The following is a 16981-nucleotide window of genomic DNA, read 5'->3' on the forward strand; positions in this document are numbered from 1 at the left end:
TGCTGAACAGAGTCTGGCCTTTTTTTTTTTTTTAAGATTTTTTTTAAATTTATTTATTCATGATAGACACAAAGAGAGAGAGAGGCAGAGACACAGGCAGAGGGAGGAGCAGGCTCCATGCAGGGAGCCTGAGGTGGGACTTGATCCTGGGTCTCCAGGATCACGGCCTGGGCTGAAGTTGGCACTAAACCACTGAGCCACCCAGGCTGCCCAGCATCTGGCCTTCTTGAGAGTGGAGGGGGGGTGGTGTGCACGTCCACCCAGCACATCTGCCCGGACTCCAGCTTGGGCACTTACCAGCTGGTACCACTGAGCAAACTCGTAACCTGCCTCAATTTCCCCATATGTAGGAGGAAGAGATCGGTTTCCCCCTCAGGGGCACATGGCTGGTGGTGGCGAGGTGCTGCTCGGATGCTCGGTCAGATTTGGGGCCCAGTTCAATTCTTTGGAGAAACCAGCAGCCGAGGGAGAAGAAGGCCGTGGCCTCCGTGGAGCGCCCGAGCATTCGGGCCCCCATTCCCTGCTCATAGGTTCTCCGTGTGGGACCCTCCGCACACAGAAAAGCCAGAAACCTATGCTCTACCTCTGAGCCTGGCCCAGAGGAAAGCCACAGCTCACGGACTTCTCATATTTTAAAGTTCTCACTCTCAAAAATAAAAACCACCGGCTTCTTCCATTGGGGCCCTGGAGAAGCCAGATCACTTAGCAAAATAAGAGGCCGCCTTAGAGGAACCCGACTGATTTATGGGGGGGGGGCGGGGGGGATAGGCTATGACAATGCAGAGTAAAGTTTCTGAGACACGGACAATCTCATCCTTCTCTCCGGGATAGCCATAAAAGATAGTTAGATTTTCTTCTACTCCTACTAATTCTGCAGTGTTCAAAGAAGGAAACGAAGGAAATAAAAACATTGGAGACATTTATTGATTCTTCTACAAACACAGACTGGGGTCCTGTGCTGGGTGACAGTGGGGATTGATGGGAACCCGGGGAGCATCACCAGAGGCTATGCTTGAGCCCAGCGCCAACCCCGACATACCAAATGGTCAAGACTTAAGAATAATGAGGGTTTGATTTTGCATCATGTTTGTGTTTTGGAAAAGGGACTTGGCCCAGATACGGTCCTTGGAAACCCTGGTATCCGTCCACAGAGCTGAAACACCTGTCCCACCTCCTCGGCCACAGGACACATCCCTCAAAGGTGAATGAAAGCTCTCGTCCCCACACCCCCTTCCCATCCTCCAGCACCTTCCTCGGTGGCTGGAGCCGAGCTGCTGTCCTCTGCCTTGGGACCCTGAGGGATCTTCTCTGTAGCCCCGCAAGTGTCTATCACAACAGCCCTCCATCAGGAGAGACCCCGAGGCCCCGGAGGGCAGGGACTGCCCTGGCCTCAGTCCCACATTCTCAACATCCAGGGTCACACCCTCCATAAACGGTTGTTAAAGTAACAGATGAGCCGTCCCAGAAACTTTCGGGGTTCCCCTTTACCCAACTCAGCCTCAAGCCGCCTCCAGGATTTGTACCGCCTGGTGTGTTGGTCTAAGCTGGGATCCACCGAGCGCCACTCACAGGTCGCCTGGCACCGTGGTTCTTCCTGCCAACAATGATCTAGAAAGTACTGACCACCTGTATGTCGTCCTCGGGCCACATCACCCTCTCATCGATGCATATCGTGCTTCAAAATATCATTCATTAGAAGCAGAACATTTATATTCAACGAAAAGATGGTCTGTTAAAACCAAGTATAAAAATGTCCCGGGTCAGCCAGGTCTCCAGCAATGGTATGCAGATGAAATTCTTTGTCATGAACTTTACTGTCAGTGAACATTCAGGAATTCCCTTCTGTCCTTGAAAGAATGAACTTCAAAGTCAACCCGAAACCCCAAGGTGAAAACATATGCAAATATACAAAAATGGGTTCGCCCTGACTGGGAAAGACATCGCCAAACCAGAGAGAGCAGCCCCTGATATTTGGACACTTTGAGACTTGAGACTTTCACAAGAAATAGGCAGGGGATTCTATGGTGCTGGTCTGTCTCAGGGATTCTAGAACCATCCTGTTTGTGGTTCTCTAGATTCTTTGCATGTCTTCCCTCTGCGTGGGGTGGTTTTTTTCTTTTTCTTTTTTTTTTTTTTTTTTTTTTTGGCCACTTTTCTACTCTCTTGATCATTTCAATACCAACAGGAGAGTAGGAGAGGCAAGAAGAGATGCTATCATAATCCCCCTGTTTTTTCTAGTGGTATTTATAAGAGGCTTTAGGGGAAAGAGCTGCATATACCACAGCTGAAATCAGGGCTTTGAATACCCCCCTCCCCTCTTCCTCTCCTCTCTCCTCTCTCCTCTCTCCTCTCCTCCTCTCCCCTCTCCTCTCCTCTCCTCTCCCCTCTCCTCCTCTCTTTTCTCTCCTCTCTCTCCCCTCTCCTCTCCTCTCTCCTCCTTCCCTCTCTTCTCCTCTCCCTTCTCCCCTCTCCACAGACATTCAATTCAAGGCAACGACTATAGCCACCATCTATTATTTCCCAAACAAGAGTGTTAGGCATTTTGAGAACTACGAGAGGACTAAGGGTCTGAGCCCTGCTCTCAGCGGGGGTTCTCATCTCTTGAGGGGTGCGAGCTCTGCATACGTGAAACAATTATGAACCCTGAAGGTGGTAAGTCGTTAGCCAACGTTCCAATAAGTAGAAGGAACGTATTCTAGAAACCCTGTTCTCCAGCCATGTCACCTTCCTCAGCCCCGGCTACAGCAGTCTGACAAGCAGCCCATAGTTTTGTCCCCCCCCCCCCGCCCCGTGACATACTTAGCTGGCACCAGGAGTGGCAATTGCACGAGGTGCCAAAGTGGAGGTGCAGATGAGCACCCCCCCACCGTGTTTTACTGGCAGAGATGCTCTGAGGGCCCGAGAGTCCAGCTGCCGAAGGAACGACCTTGCTTTCGGGCTCCGAAGCCCTGCTCCCTGGGGGCCCGTCAGGCGGAGTTCTCTACCACAGTGGGTGACCCTTGTCGGCCCTCTGTGACAGTCTCCGGTGACCCCCAGGCGCTGGGAGAGACAGCAAGAACTAGAAAACCAGTTTCGCGGAGGCACGCAGGCGGTGTTTTTGGACAATCCCGTATGATGATAGCAACCTCGTGTATGGGGAGGGCCTCGGGGTCTCTCTTGTGTCTCTTCGGAATCAGAAAACCTTGATTGTCACCACGGTGACAAATGACGCCCTGTGACGTGTGCGTGTGTGGAGAAGGCTTGCAACCACAGGACCCCCTTGCCCCTTGGGGACACACAATCCGCTGTAGTTAACGAGCTTCGGAGGCATCTGAAAGACCAGCTCCTCGCGAGACAGTGAAGGGAGCGTTTCCTCCACTCCTTGGAGGTTCGCTTTCTTTCAGTTGACAAAGCCAAGCCATCCTCCCTGCAACCTGGAGGCCCCCAGAGGTCTGGCCTCTGCCCACCAGCCACCACCCGCCCCCCCCCCCCCCCCCCCCCGCCCCGCAAAGAACTCCACTCAGAGGCTCTTCGTTCAAAGAGTGGAAAAACTTTGGTCCAGCTTGAAACCTAATTCTAGGATACGCGTAGATTAGAACACAGTCCTGTTTTCCCTCGTTCTCTGTGCGTGTAATTTCATTTCCTGCACTGAAACTAATACGTAAAACAAAGCAGTTCGATTTATAGCGGGCCTCCTGCAGCTGGTCCCGGGCCCTCCAGGCGCCCACACTCACTTTTTACAAATGATGCAGACCAACCACCTCCCGTCAGAGGCAACCTGATGCTTCTCAGCTTCCAGCACCTTCCTCTGCTCCTCACTCCCGAAGGGACTTCAGGTCCAGTTTGGCAAACACTCAGCTTGTGTTCTGTTTTGTTTTTATTTTTTAAACTAAGGAATCTCAAAATGAAGACCTATGGCTTTGCCCCCCCACCCCAGGTCTTTGCTGGCTTGTAGAAATCCAGCTGGACCACTCATCCCCTCCCTGTGTCCTTGTAGGTACAGTTCCTCCGAGTTTCTTACCTGCGACTTGGATGGGGACAGAAGTCCCTAGGCAAAGGCCGGGAGCACCCGGGCAGGCGGCTGTCTCGTTTGGAAAGGGAAGCTGGTTGATACCCACAGAGGTTTCCCATAAAGTGTCCTATTGGGACCCAGGTGAGGGAGGCTCAACGGCACTCATTTCCTGGGCCTCTTGCTTCTGTCCAGCATCTGCGGAGTCTGGGGGGCCCAGCGGAAGTGTGGCAGGAGGTGAGGACTCAAGGTGAGGCCCGAGAGAGCCACAATGCGGGCCGCCCTCGCCAGACCCTCTCTGGCTGGAGGATGCGGCGTCAGGAGAGAAAGGGGTGACAACATGTTCTTAGAGCCAAGGGTGGTGACAGCGGGTCCCTGAGCCCAGATCCAAGAGCTTATTTATTTTTCCAGAAGACATGAGATGTTCCGTGTCCCAGTGCGGTACCCACAGCTGAGCTGGTGTTGTGACTTCCAGGACACACCACCTGTTTATGGCAGTCCCTGCTGCTCACCTGTCTCGGTTATGAAAACGAGGAGGCCCTGCCCCCCAGGAGTGAAGGAAACAGGGGCCTCCTGCCCCATCTGCCACCACTGAGCCACGTCGCCTAGGCAAGCCACCAAAACTCTTTGAACCTCACTTTGTTCTCAAGTAAAATGAGGCATACAGGTTACGTGCTAACTCCCTCCTAAACTCTAAAGTTAAATTATCCTAGGACTTATATAGTCAGGGGAAAATGGATGTTTCTGAGAGCAGGGCTTCCCAGAGAATGCTCCAGAAGGCCAGAGGAGGAGTCCCTGCTCAGAAACATGTGGGGAGTGCTAGGTTTACTGATGTAGGACTTCTCGGAACCTTTCTTGAGTATCCTTTTTTGATTATCTTTATTTATTTATTTTATAGGATCTTTTAACTTACAACATATGACGTGCTCCTTGTAAATAGAAAACTCATAGGTTTATAAAATAAATATCGATAATCTCACCTTCTCTTCTCCAGACCCATCCCAGTGGTAGCAGACACAAGGTTTTGTAGGCCTGTGCATCCTTGGAAAGCTGTTCTAGATCATGACTCCTGAGGAGGAGGATAGAGCAAGAATGTGTCTCAGACGGACCCTTTTTCACTGAACACCTCACAGGCCTCTGCCTGGTGGGAACACTGTTCTGTTCTACATACTGAGGGAAATCTTGAACCAGAGTGCAGAACAGCTCTTGACTGAGTAGAATTCTTTTACCAAAATGATAAGGAGCCTACACAGGTCAGAGGCCACAGATGTACCACTATTCAGTGTCCAGGTCACAGGATGTTTTCACTCTCGATAAGATTTCGGAGAATCTCTTTAATCACCTACAAACCTTAAGTAGCTTCTCTGCAGGAGGCTTCTAGAACCCCATTAGGGTTCCTGCCAGCTTGGGCTGATACCTCACCTGTGTGTCCCCAGAGTCATCATGAGGATGGTGAAGATGAGGTGACCCTAAATCATCCCTGCCCCCCAGAAAAGGCTGGCATAGGATGACACTATTACCTGTATGACCCTGGTTCCAGCAAGAGCCCAGTTGAACTTGTAGATGAATAAAATGAGACAAAAGGTGACACTGTAATAATCTAAGACCCAACACCTGGATCAGGTCATGGTCTGATCCCGTGTTCTGCCTCATATGTACCAAATACGTTTTCACGGACACTGTTTTATTTAATCCGCATAAAAACGACTTTGTGAATTCAGCAGTATTATCCCCATATTGCTGAGTTCACGTCTGCAAGGAATGCAAAACCTTGACTCAGTAACCTTCTGACTGGAAGCCAAGTGGTCTTTTCCTTGTAATCACAGTGGTCTCTCTAATTTTTTTCCTTCAAGTTCCACAGCCTAGTCCTTAGGGACTGAGGGAATGAGCATGATGGAGTGCAGAGGTGACCGGATGCAGGTGGCACCCCTGGGATCTGGTCCAGATTGCAGAGTAACTGTGTGGCTTGGGGCCTAAATGATCTCTAATGGGTTCCCTCTATCAACTTTCTTCTTCACATCGTCTGTTTGACCAGCAGTAACAACAAAACCCCTTACAATAAAATCCAGGTAAAAGCAGTTTTTAAGCAATGTCTAGGACTGTATTTAACCCAAACTATAAAACACCTGCCCTGGCCCATCCTTCTGAAGACTCACAAGTCGTGTCGTCCACACTTGGACTTGCATGACTTGTGAAGTTCAAATGGCTTTCAAAATGCACTCAACTCTGCGTAGTGAAACCAAGGTTGGGAAGGACACATGGAGAAAATTCTCAATATCCAAGGTTAAGCTGACAGATTGTTTGTATCAAAGCAGCACACAGGGCTCCATTCCAGAATAGCACAAACTCTGCATTCCGGTATATTGTCCAATTGGTGTAAACCAGGTGAAATTACACACCAAGACCCTTTATAAACTTCAATGCAATGAAAGCCTTGTCCATTTTCTAACACCGCGCCACGCAAACGCCATGGGAAGGGTGTCTAAAGTAGCAGCAGGTGAGGGCACATTTTACAAACTTTACACGATGACTCTCCCCATTAGCAATATGTTCGTCTTTCTTTACTGCTCATTTTCATGTTTAATAGTTTGCTTTGATTCATTTTTATGGCTAGAAAGGAAGATTTTAAGTAAACGGTTTTCTAAAGTCAAACTACTCCACAAACTTTTTAATGACTTCTAAATTTATCTCACCTGATTTTCTAGTAATTTAAAGATTCTAAAATTAATGTGCTTCCTGAGAAGACTTTTTCTCTTCCTGGGGGAGCAAAAAAAAAAGTCATAGTTGTGTAAAAGAGAGTCTATCGGTTTAACGATTAGCAAAAGAAAATAGGCCAAGTTCAAGAACACTTGAATGAAGTTCCAGCCTGTTTTTTTTTTCTTGAAGATTTATTTATTTACTTGAGAGAGAGAGGGCTTGCACATGGGCACAGGGTCAAAGGGACAGGGAGAGAGAGAAAGACAGAAGCAGACTCCTCCCTGAGTGGGGAGCCTGACTCTGGGCTCAATTCCATGACCCTGAGATCATGACCTGAGCCGCTATCAAGAATCAGATGCTTAACTGACTGAGCCACCCAGGCGCCCCAGTTGCAGCCTGTTTTGATAGAACATTGTTTATTCCATTTTCCACTAATAATAGCAATTATTATTCTAGAAATGCAAATTGTGTTGTGTGGTGATGCAATTGATTATTGCTCTGTGGATTTCGACCAGTTTTGCATCTATTTGTTAATTCACTTCGATGTTCCTGATTGCCGCTGTGTATGTATGTGCTGAATTCTATTTTGAGCTGGTTATAACATCGTATTGGCTCCCTCATTAATTAATGAGATAAATAAAATCTTTGATAGGCATTCATTTGCATTCATCTAATGGTTATGGGCCTGAAGGTTCTAAGTACTTTGTAAAAAATTAATCTTTAACATAGGCCCGCTTATTAATATTGGAAATTCAAAAGTCTTTTTTTTAAAAATATTCCAAAAAAATTTTTTTTTAATTTTCCTCCAAACTTTGAAGAATTTGCTCTTAGGAAAAGGAATTACCTAAATATTAGAAACTAGTTTTGAAGCATTAGAAAGATGGGTTAACTTACCAACAAATAACTTGCGAGGCTTTCTGATACTGAAGAGTTTGTAGAGAGATTAGGTGTCCACAGCCCAGAGATCATGAGCTCTGTATGAAAACCATTATCAGTGTGGTTTTGAATAGGTTGCAACTGAATATCAAAAATATTTCCTACCCACCCAACCCCCCATTATTCACCACAGACACACACATCCTTCTTTGTGTGTGATACAAATCCACTTCAGAAAACATCTTTGTTCAATGATGCTTCACTTGAGGGTCTCTTTTGGAACCTAATGGACATTTTGTGTTTGAACAAAAGCAAACACCTCCTTCCACTTGGTATGAAGAACTGGCCACTAAAGACAGCCTAAGAGACACAGGGAAAAATCCCAAAGCCTTTTGAGGAAGAAACAAGAGAGTCAGACGTTCAAAATTAAGTCAGGAAGAACAATGGTAACCCTGACCCAAGGACTGTAAGAGAAGATATCAAGAGTCCCAAAGCAGAATTCACCTAGCAAGTCATTGGGAGTCTATTTGTTGACTGGGGCTCAATATGAGGTCTAAGCCTTGTTGGGGAGGATCGTTCTGGCGTAGCCTGTGCTGGTAACTCCTCAGAGCACAGCGCCCAGGCACTGTGTCCTGTTCCAGGGAAAATCTGGCTAAGTCTACCCTTGTGAACTAGAACTGTACCCCGAGTGGACCATCACCCCAGCCTGTATAGGGTGGAGAACATAGGACATAACACATAATGGACAAGCGTCAATAGGGCTCTGAAGCAGGGATACCAGGTGATAGTAAGGGACAGGTGCAATAGTGGGGATTGAGCAACTCTCCAATTCCTTCTATGGCTACATTTAGAAGCATAATTAGCTGAACATCTTTGGACTAAGTTATCCCTTCTTCCAAATTTACACACATTTTGGAGGATACCCTCAAGAGGCAGGTCCCACAAGGGCATGTGCATGTGCAATAAATTGCCTGGAAACTTGAAAGTGGTATCACCACAGTTACACCTGAAGTGGTTGAAGCAGGTCACACAAGTCACACTGGTTTTTCTCTAGTCAAATTCTACATTATGTTCTAACTGGACCTCAGAACAGATCATTTAAAAATCAATTAAAAAAAACAGAAGTTAAATACTTTTAAGTGCTTTCAGCTGCTTTAAGTTCAATTTCTGAAAATTAGAGAGGAAGACAAACCATGAGAGACTCTAAACTCTGGGAAACAAACAAAGGGTTGCAGAAGGTGGGAGGGATGGGGTGACTAGGTAACAGGTACTAAGTAGGGCACTTGACGGACTGAACACTGGGTGTTATACTATATGTTGGCAAATTGAATTTAAATAAAAAATTTGGGGAAAAAAGTCCAGTTTCTGCCCTTATGAAGGATAAGGGAACGAGGGGGGCAGTTGTTATTGTCTGTGTTTTGATTTACCTCTGGGGATGCAGCAGTCCAAACCCACCAGATGAGGCATTCCTGGACTCCGGTTTTTAGACACAGGCTACATTCTGGTAATAAGACCAGAACTCAGGGCAGTTCTACCGGTGACCACAGAATGTGGGGCAAAAAAAAATGCAAGGTTGGGAAAACTATAGTTGAAGATATCTTTGCTTCTAACACCGATAGATCTTACTAACTAAGATAAGGTTACAAACGAAGGCTTTTGAGTCCTATAAAGAAAAGTCCAAAATAAGCCCACATCAAGCCAGCCCTTCAGATAGGTGAGTAGAGTCCCAAGTCAGAAGCCCCAAAATAAACACTGGGGGTACCACTGCAGTTTTCACTTCCACAAGACCTACAGTTGCACTTCCACCGTAGCCTTTGTGGTTACAGAAAGGGACCCAAGGTGGGCGGGCTGTTGGTCAAGGTTCTCCATCCTCCTGCCCCACCTGCAAACAGAGTCAGGTTAGCAGAGGAACTTCAAGTATAGACCTCACCCAGAATGAAACTGGCTTAACACAAGACATTCTTATTGGTATCCCACCCATTGCACGAAGACTCAGAGCCCCTCTCAGGATCAAAGTCCCTCGTGTTTCCCTGTGTGTTTTCCTGATGGCCAGCTATCTTCAATCTGTGTAAAACAGAAAGGATTAGGGGGAGCTAGGTAGTTTGCTCAAGCTTTTCATGTTTTCTTTAATACCAAAAAGATCTAGACTTCTCGAGGACGAGCACTCAGGTCTGGATAATCTGTAATAATGAGAACAAGTCAGATGTCATCCATTAAAACTCTTCCATAGGTTTCCATCCAGAGGAAAGGAAAACCAGGCTATTTTTAGCATTTTGATCTGTCCTAGATCTATCCAAACAGCTATTTGGATAGGCTTCTGTTGGAAAGCAGCAGATATAAGCTCTTAATCACAAGAAATGTCCTTGACAGAGAAAGGTCATAATTGGAACTGAACGGGAAGAGAGAGCACAGGACAAAAAGAGAGTTCAGGAATAAGAGAAAGGCAGCAAGAAACGAATTACTTCCCGTTAGTCAATCATGGAAATCCCACCTTGGCTCGCAGTGAAGGAAAGTCCTTGTCGTACTATAAATAGGAACTGAGCCATCAGAAAATGCACAATTTGACCCCGTCACATCCTCAAATTTTAACCAGCAGTCTGTATCCCAAACTTTCCACCAGTCACGGAAAAAAAAAAAAAAGTGATATAAAATTTATTCTTCTAAATCTGAGCTTCAGTTACAAGATTCTTCAAATTGAAAGAAAGAAAGTGTTGCACAACAGGAGATTCTCAACCCCATCTGGAGGAGGAGAGGGGACCGCTGGGTGTATTAATGACTTTGAAACTCTTGGGTCAGGGATCCCTGGGTGGCGCAGTGGTTTGGCGCCTGCCTTTGGCCCAGGGCGCGATCCGGGAGACCCTGGATCGAGTCCCACGTCGGGCTCCCGGTGCATGGAGCCTGCTTCTCCCTCTGCCTGTGTCTCTGCCTCTCTCTCTCTGTGTGTGACTATCATAGATAAATTAAAAAAAAAAAAAAAAAAAAAAAAAAAAAAAAAAAAAAAAAAGAAACTCTTGGGTCAAGTGTCACGAGCACCGAATCACTCCTCTATCCCCGCCTGCCTGCCTGCCTTCTGCTCTGACTGGCTGATGCTCTAGTAGGAGAGGGACATCCAGGACAAACAGCTCTATGAAACCGTGGGGAGTGATGCCAGCCCCCGAGCCAGTCTGATAAGGCATCCCCACCCCCGGCTCCTGCAAGGGGGCAGAAACTGCCGAAGTAGTGGAAACTGTAAATAGTATTGAACTCCTATTTTTTTCTAATTAAGAAAAAAAATGTAATGATTCCCTCCTGAAGCCTAAGTAGAACATTGAACAGAGTGTGCTTGGGGACATAGAAAAGGCTCAGGGACATGGGCTGGATTCATACTTAGTGGGGAGGGGGAGGGCGCTGCCCTTGTTCATGGGCATGAGAACAAACTAAATGTCGAGCATTTACCTGCAAAAGAGGGATGGCCTTATAAATTGCCCTTTTCCAAGTGAGAAAAGGACTCTGAGTGAGGCTAAGTTGCAGTGAGGGACACATATCCAGTCAACGATGGACACGGACAGAGAAGCCGGGCCTCTCGGCCGCGAGACAAGGTGCCTGTGCAGATGTTTAACACTTAAGGAGGGATGCAATGCAGTGGGCCGGCTGAACCAGCGAATTCCAGGGGAAGCGGATGGAGCGTGCAGAGAGTGCCCAGCTGGTTCAGGAAACGGGGGTTACAGGTCATAGGATGTCCTATGGATGTCCAGGACACTGAGGGCGACACTGAGGTTAAGGTAGCTTGCATGCACCACACATTACTTCCTCGCTCCAGACATCTGGAAGAGGTGAAGTACAAGGAAAGGGTTGGCATTTCTTTCTAGAGAACACGGCGGTCTTGGTCTTCAAGGCTTGCAAAGAGCAGGACAAGATCCCGGCCACCTCGTAGAGTCAGAGGTCCCCTGACGTGTGCCACCCATGAAACCTGACCAGAACCCCTGAGGCCTGGAGGTAGTCCCACAGCGGAGAGTCAGGGCAGAGCTAGAAAGAGACGGCGTGGACGTAAACACAACAACTGGTCTTACGGGCCAGCCTCCCAATAAAGAGCCCTTGGTCTTGCCTCAAAGGGCCAAGAAATGGTAAATCCACTATGAGCTCTCAAGGTTGAAAAAGTGTCCCGTCTAGCCAAAGCAATCAAATACTTTTTATGCAGCAGACAGAAAGTCCTAGAGAGAGAGAGGGGTTGTCCTGAGCTAGCCCCTGGGAGGTCCTCTGCTACTCCTAGGAGGGACAAGGGCCCAGGCCAAACACCACTTGCAATCTCATTACACCTCCCTAAAAACCAGCCAGTGTTCCTTCGGCCTGTGGCCTCCCTTCCCAGGGTGGGCCCTCTGCTCGGCACACACACTCTCCCAGCCCTTCACCCCGACCCCCACCCCGATCCTCACCCCACAGTGCATACTCTGGGAGGCCCACTCCCTCAAGGGGTCCCCCTGAGGGTCACAGCCTGCGAGGGAAACTGCTTAGGGATATCTCAATGCCCCGGACAGTCAGAAATCACTTCTTACCTTAGGCAAATTCCTATAAGAAAATCTCTTTTTAGAATCAAAGAAGCACAAGATTTTAGAGCTGCAAAGCCCTTGCGGTTGTCCTGTGTAGTTCCTTCCCATCTCGAGCCATGCTGTAAGGAGGTAAGTACTCCTGAAGAAGAAATAATAAAATCCTACTCAGGAGGAGGGCAGGCAAATATGCTCAGGGAAAGGATTCCTTTGACTAATGCCTACGAGGCAAAAAGCGAGGCGTACTCAGTCGGAATATGCCATGTATTTCAGTCAGGATGAGCCAGTCTCCAAATGCTGACTACCCCCTGCCGTCCTGCTGGGGGGTGCAGGACAGTGGTAGGCTGCCCCGCCTCGAGCAAATTCTTGGAAGCTGGAAGTCCTCAGGAGACAAAGAAGCAAATGGCCCGTGGAGACCTGGTGTTCCAGAACTGAGTGTATTCCTTGCTAATGGAAACACTGGGTGCCCAGAACTCAATTAGATGCAACCTAATTCTTTCAGGCTCACCGAGGGGTCCAGCTCCAGGGCCAGGTCTGGGGGAACAGATCCAGAGCGTTCCTGTCCAGGAGGCCCAGAGCCCAGTGCACCGGTAGCGGCCACCAGCTCAGACAACCTGGGGGCCCCGGGACAGGCCCACCCGCCTGGCTCTCCTCGCCTCTACCTGCCCACTGGGCTCACTCTGTTGGTCCATCATCCTTCATCCACTCTGCCCTGCCTTGGGGCACACACCCTGGGATGCAGGCTGGGGGGCTTCTGTACACAGCCACCAGGGCACTCTTGGTGGTCTCCGTCCTTAGCAAGCGAAGGTGTGCATTGGCGATGGTTCTCGGGAGGGACAGCATGGGGGAGGCCCGACGGGAGGACTCAGCAGCCACCCGGGTGGGGGGCAAGAGGAAGGACACAGCACACAGCCCCCACGACCCAGGTGTCCGGTCTAGGACATGGGACAGAGTGTCCGACACCCTTGAGGAAGACTCTGGAGGCTCGGGCTGGAGGAGACATTCATGAAATAAAATGTGAGCGTGATAGAATCGGAAACAAGTTAGAGCTGAAGCATCCGTAAACCCACTATTAAGAGGAACTGGTTCCTTCTCGAATGATCATCCTTGCCTGTAAGCGTAGGTACACGCCCCAGGGTGTAAGTGCTTCATGATGCTTCAGGTACACGCCCCAGGGTGTAAGTGCTTCATGATGCTTCTGGAGCAAGGGCATCAAAATAGCTTAGAAGGTGTATTTTAAGAAGAAAAAAAAAGGTTGATTTTTGTTTGTTTCTTTAGTACTAACAGGGAAGAGCACTCTCTCCCCCTGAAAGGAAAAATACATAAAAGAAGAAAGAAATGCTTCCACAGCACAGAGGCTGCGTCGCGAGCCCCCCAAAGCTGGCTTCCTCCTTGACACTGACTTGGGGGGGGTCAATCCTAAAGTGGGGCACTTTATAACCTGATGAAATGAAAGTCGTTATTGAAACCCCTTCCCAGCATTTGCTGTTGCATCTTCCATGTCGGAAAGTCTGGGTGGGGACATCTGGGGGGCTCAGCGGTTCAGCGTTTGCCTTTGGCTCAGGGCGTGATCCCGGGGTCCTGGGATCGAGCCCCGCATTGGGCTCCCTGCATGGAGCCTGCTTCTCCCTCTGCCTGTGTCTCTGCCTCTCTCTGTGTGTCTCATGAATAAATAAAATTTAGGGAAAAAAAGGAAAGACAGTCTGGGTGGAAGGAGGCAACCAGCCAGACCTGGGTTCAAATCCTGTGCCTGCCGCGTGACACACTTGCTCTTCTTGTTCCTGGGTAACCGCTCCAGGCCGGGGCCCGGGAGCCCCTTGGGTGAAGGGTGACTGCGCCCATGAGCAGGGTCACCCGCAGAAGCTCCCGGCAGGAGCCATTTTTCGGAGCCAGACATAGATGGCTCCCTTCCCCTCCGCAGGCCCAGGCTCCGACCGCAGGCTCCCCTGTGGGTTTCTAGCTTGTCAGTGAGGTTTGGGAGAAGCCGTGAGGCCAGCGGGCGGGGAGAAGGAAGTCGAGCGCGGCGAGGAAGTTGAGGCAGGGATGCGGGCCGGGGGCGGGCCTCGGTCAGACCCCCTCCGCAGGCTCTCAGATCTAGACTGGAGGCTGCACCCTCTGCCCGCCGGGGCCGCTGGCCTTTAGACTCGGGTTGAGTTACACCACGGGCTTGACCGGGGGGCCGATCGGGGGACTCCATCATTGCTTGAACCAGTTCCCTTTATATCTATCCATATACGCACAGCCTTTTGGTTCTGTTTCTCTTGGAAACCCTAACGCACCCATCAGGAGACTCATGGTCTAGATGAGCCCATGAGGGGGTTTCCACCATCCTGGGGAGAATGAGGACAACTCCTTGCACGCCACCTGAAGAACTCTGCCCTCAGTGGCCCGTAGCTGCTAAGAGGAGGCCTGTAAAAACGAGCCCTTCCCCTTTATCATTTCCTTTATGGTTCTGGGTCATAACCTTGTAGCAGATCTTCTGGCCGATTCTCCACGTTCTCCGTACAGAATGCTCAGCGTCTGTAACACGATGAGGCCAAATCAACACAGAAATTGAGCTGCGAGCTTTGTGAAACAAAAGAACGGCCCTCTTCGACTCATTTAGAGAAAAAGAAAGCCGAGAAAATCTGTGGTTCCTCTTCCAAGGGCCCAGGAGTCCTATTTTGTGAGCTTGTCCAACCCGAACGGACTAGAGCTCCTGTTTCGGCGTGAATAGCTTCTCCTGGAGAAAGGAGTCCTCCCCAGCCTGTCGGGCAGTGGGCTCTTTCTTTTCTTTTCTTTTCTTTTTTCTTTTTTAATTTTTTAATTTTTTATTTAATTTTTTATTTTCAGTGGGCTCTTTCTCGCAGCATCCCATCAGAGCTGATTAGCACAGTTTTCATAATAGTTCATTTAGGGTAAAAAAAAAAATAGTAAGCAAATGTTCCTGTAAAACTGTGCAGTACAGCAGGAAATTAAAAAGCCCTCTGTTCTGGCACAGAGGAGGGCTGGGAGGAGGGAGCTCTGAATTCTAGAAACCCAGTCGTCCTGGGCTGCCTCTTAGGCTGGTGTCCGCACGTTAATGTTCTGCAGCGGTACAGAGTATATGAGCAACCACAGGACTTTTATTGTCTGCTTCCCTAATCTGTCCTCTTATAACGTAAAAAGAAGTTACAGCGTCTCTATAAAACTATTTGGTTTTAACTAGGTTGTTAAATTTGTTTGCTGAAGTCAGCTATAAGGCGTCAAGAATTTCAATAGCACAGGGTGTCGGAGATAAATACTGCCGTCGGTGTGTGGTGCTGGATGAGATTTATTTTGCGAACTTTGCCAACCCCAAAAGGGAGATTATATGTTTTGGGAGATAGGGCACCATCCTGTTAGCAATGTTCATTTCGATTTTTTTTAACACCAAAAGGCATTAAGTGTCTTCATAAATATTAACAAAAGTTTGTTTTAAAGCATAAGCCCCAAAGTGGGGGGGGGGCTGGGATCAGCTGGCAGATTTTGTCCCCTAGGTGTGGATTGTGACTTCTTTTTCTTGTAGGACATAAATTGTCTGCTTTCATGCTTCCTAAAGAATTAGAAAACCTTTAGAAAACCCATCCAAGTTTTTAATTTTGTTTCTACAGTACCTGCGTATTGGATGTCAACTATGCTATTCTGATACGAAATCAATTATCTTTTCCCCTCCTGTGGCTTCTATTTTTGACATCATAGCCATTCCAAGGATGCCAAACCCTTCCAGCAATCTGTTTACAAAATTTAGAAAACAAATATGAGCTCATCAAATTCATTTCTAAAAAAAAATTATTTTATTTCAACTTAACCAGAGGCAATTTTGCCCACCACTCCCTCATCCCCACTCCCCAAAGAAATGTGAAAATGCCACTTTTTATTGTCACTCCTGGAGTTGCATGGATGAAGGCCAGAGATGCTTCTAGATAGCCTGCAATGCACACAACAGCCCTCACAACCAGGAATCATCCTGCCCAGAGTGTCAGCAGTGCCAAGGGTGAAAAAAATCTGATATACCAATTATAAACTCTCCTTCTTATAGAAAATAAGAGAAATAGTTCTCTGTACTCGTGTACCTTGAACGTACCAGTGCTCTGCTGAGATTATCTCATTTCATTCGGCCTCTGTCAGAGTCTCTTCTGACACGACCTGAAGGTTGTTTTCTACAAAATCCCAGTGTGATCAAAAATCGCCAACAACCTCAATCTCTCAAAGTCCAACCCAAAATGTTCCTTCCTCATCTCACCTCACCCCACAGGAGCCTTCAGCACTGCCCACCATGTTCCCACCCCAGAAACCCCCTCTTGTTCTGTCTAAATGCTACCTCTCCAGCCTCACCTTCCCTGCTGCCTTCTCTGACCTTCCCCAAGCCACTCGCTGCTAGAGCTCCTCAAGGCCCAACTCCAGATCCACCTCCTCTCCTGCTGGACCCTTTCCCTGGGAAAGCTCAGCCACACTCAGCTCCAACCACCTCCCAGCATGGACACCTCAGAACGCATGACTCAGCCCAAAGCTCTCTGCATTTCACATCCGTCTCACTGCCTGGCTGTCCTCTCCTTAGGACACGTCCAAGGCAACTCAGACACCTGAAATGTAACCCGAATCCATGGCCTCCCTCCTAATCCTTGTCCCCTCCCAGCACCCTTGGCTGCCTCAGGGAATGGCTACCATTTATCTGGGTGGAGCCCACAGGCCATTCTTTACGCTTCACTCTTTCCAATGGCTTCTGACCAAACCATTGCCAAACCCTGCAGTTGACATCCACAATATGTTCAGATCCACCCACTTCTTTCCAATCTCCATACCATTTCCTTGCACAAATTACCACTGTGTCCCACCTGGATGGCTGCTGCTGATGCCCGCTAGTTTCCTGCATCCACTCGGCTCACTGACCTGCAAT

The 16981-nt window shown here is 48.4% G+C and overlaps 2 long non-coding RNA genes across 28 annotated transcripts in view; one reads left to right on the forward strand and one right to left on the reverse strand.

The window, feature by feature from the left end:
• Positions 1-16981, reverse strand: part of LOC111090473 — a 251626-nt gene that overhangs the window by 88727 nt on the left and 145918 nt on the right. For 11 of the 27 annotated variants that reach the window (XR_005372018.1, XR_005372007.1, XR_005372003.1 and 8 more), the window contains exons 1-2: positions 7580-10463; positions 4969-5057 (exon numbers count right to left, since the gene is read on the reverse strand). The exons of 3 other annotated variants lie outside the window; for them this stretch is intronic. This is a non-coding gene — a long non-coding RNA (uncharacterized LOC111090473). Of the gene's footprint in view, positions 1-4968; positions 5058-7579; positions 10464-12093; positions 12903-16981 lie in introns of those variants that run through there. 13 more of the 27 variants (XR_005372021.1, XR_005372012.1, XR_005372010.1 and 10 more) reach the window with 5 other exon arrangements.
• LOC111090475 lies at positions 2110-6414 on the forward strand. Its single transcript, XR_005372028.1, has 3 exons — positions 2110-3367; positions 3977-4132; positions 4403-6414. It is a non-coding gene; the product is annotated as an uncharacterized LOC111090475 (long non-coding RNA).

Source organism: Canis lupus, chromosome 17 (genome assembly GCF_011100685.1).
Source record: "Canis lupus familiaris isolate Mischka breed German Shepherd chromosome 17, alternate assembly UU_Cfam_GSD_1.0, whole genome shotgun sequence".
NCBI lineage: Eukaryota > Metazoa > Chordata > Mammalia > Carnivora > Canidae > Canis > Canis lupus.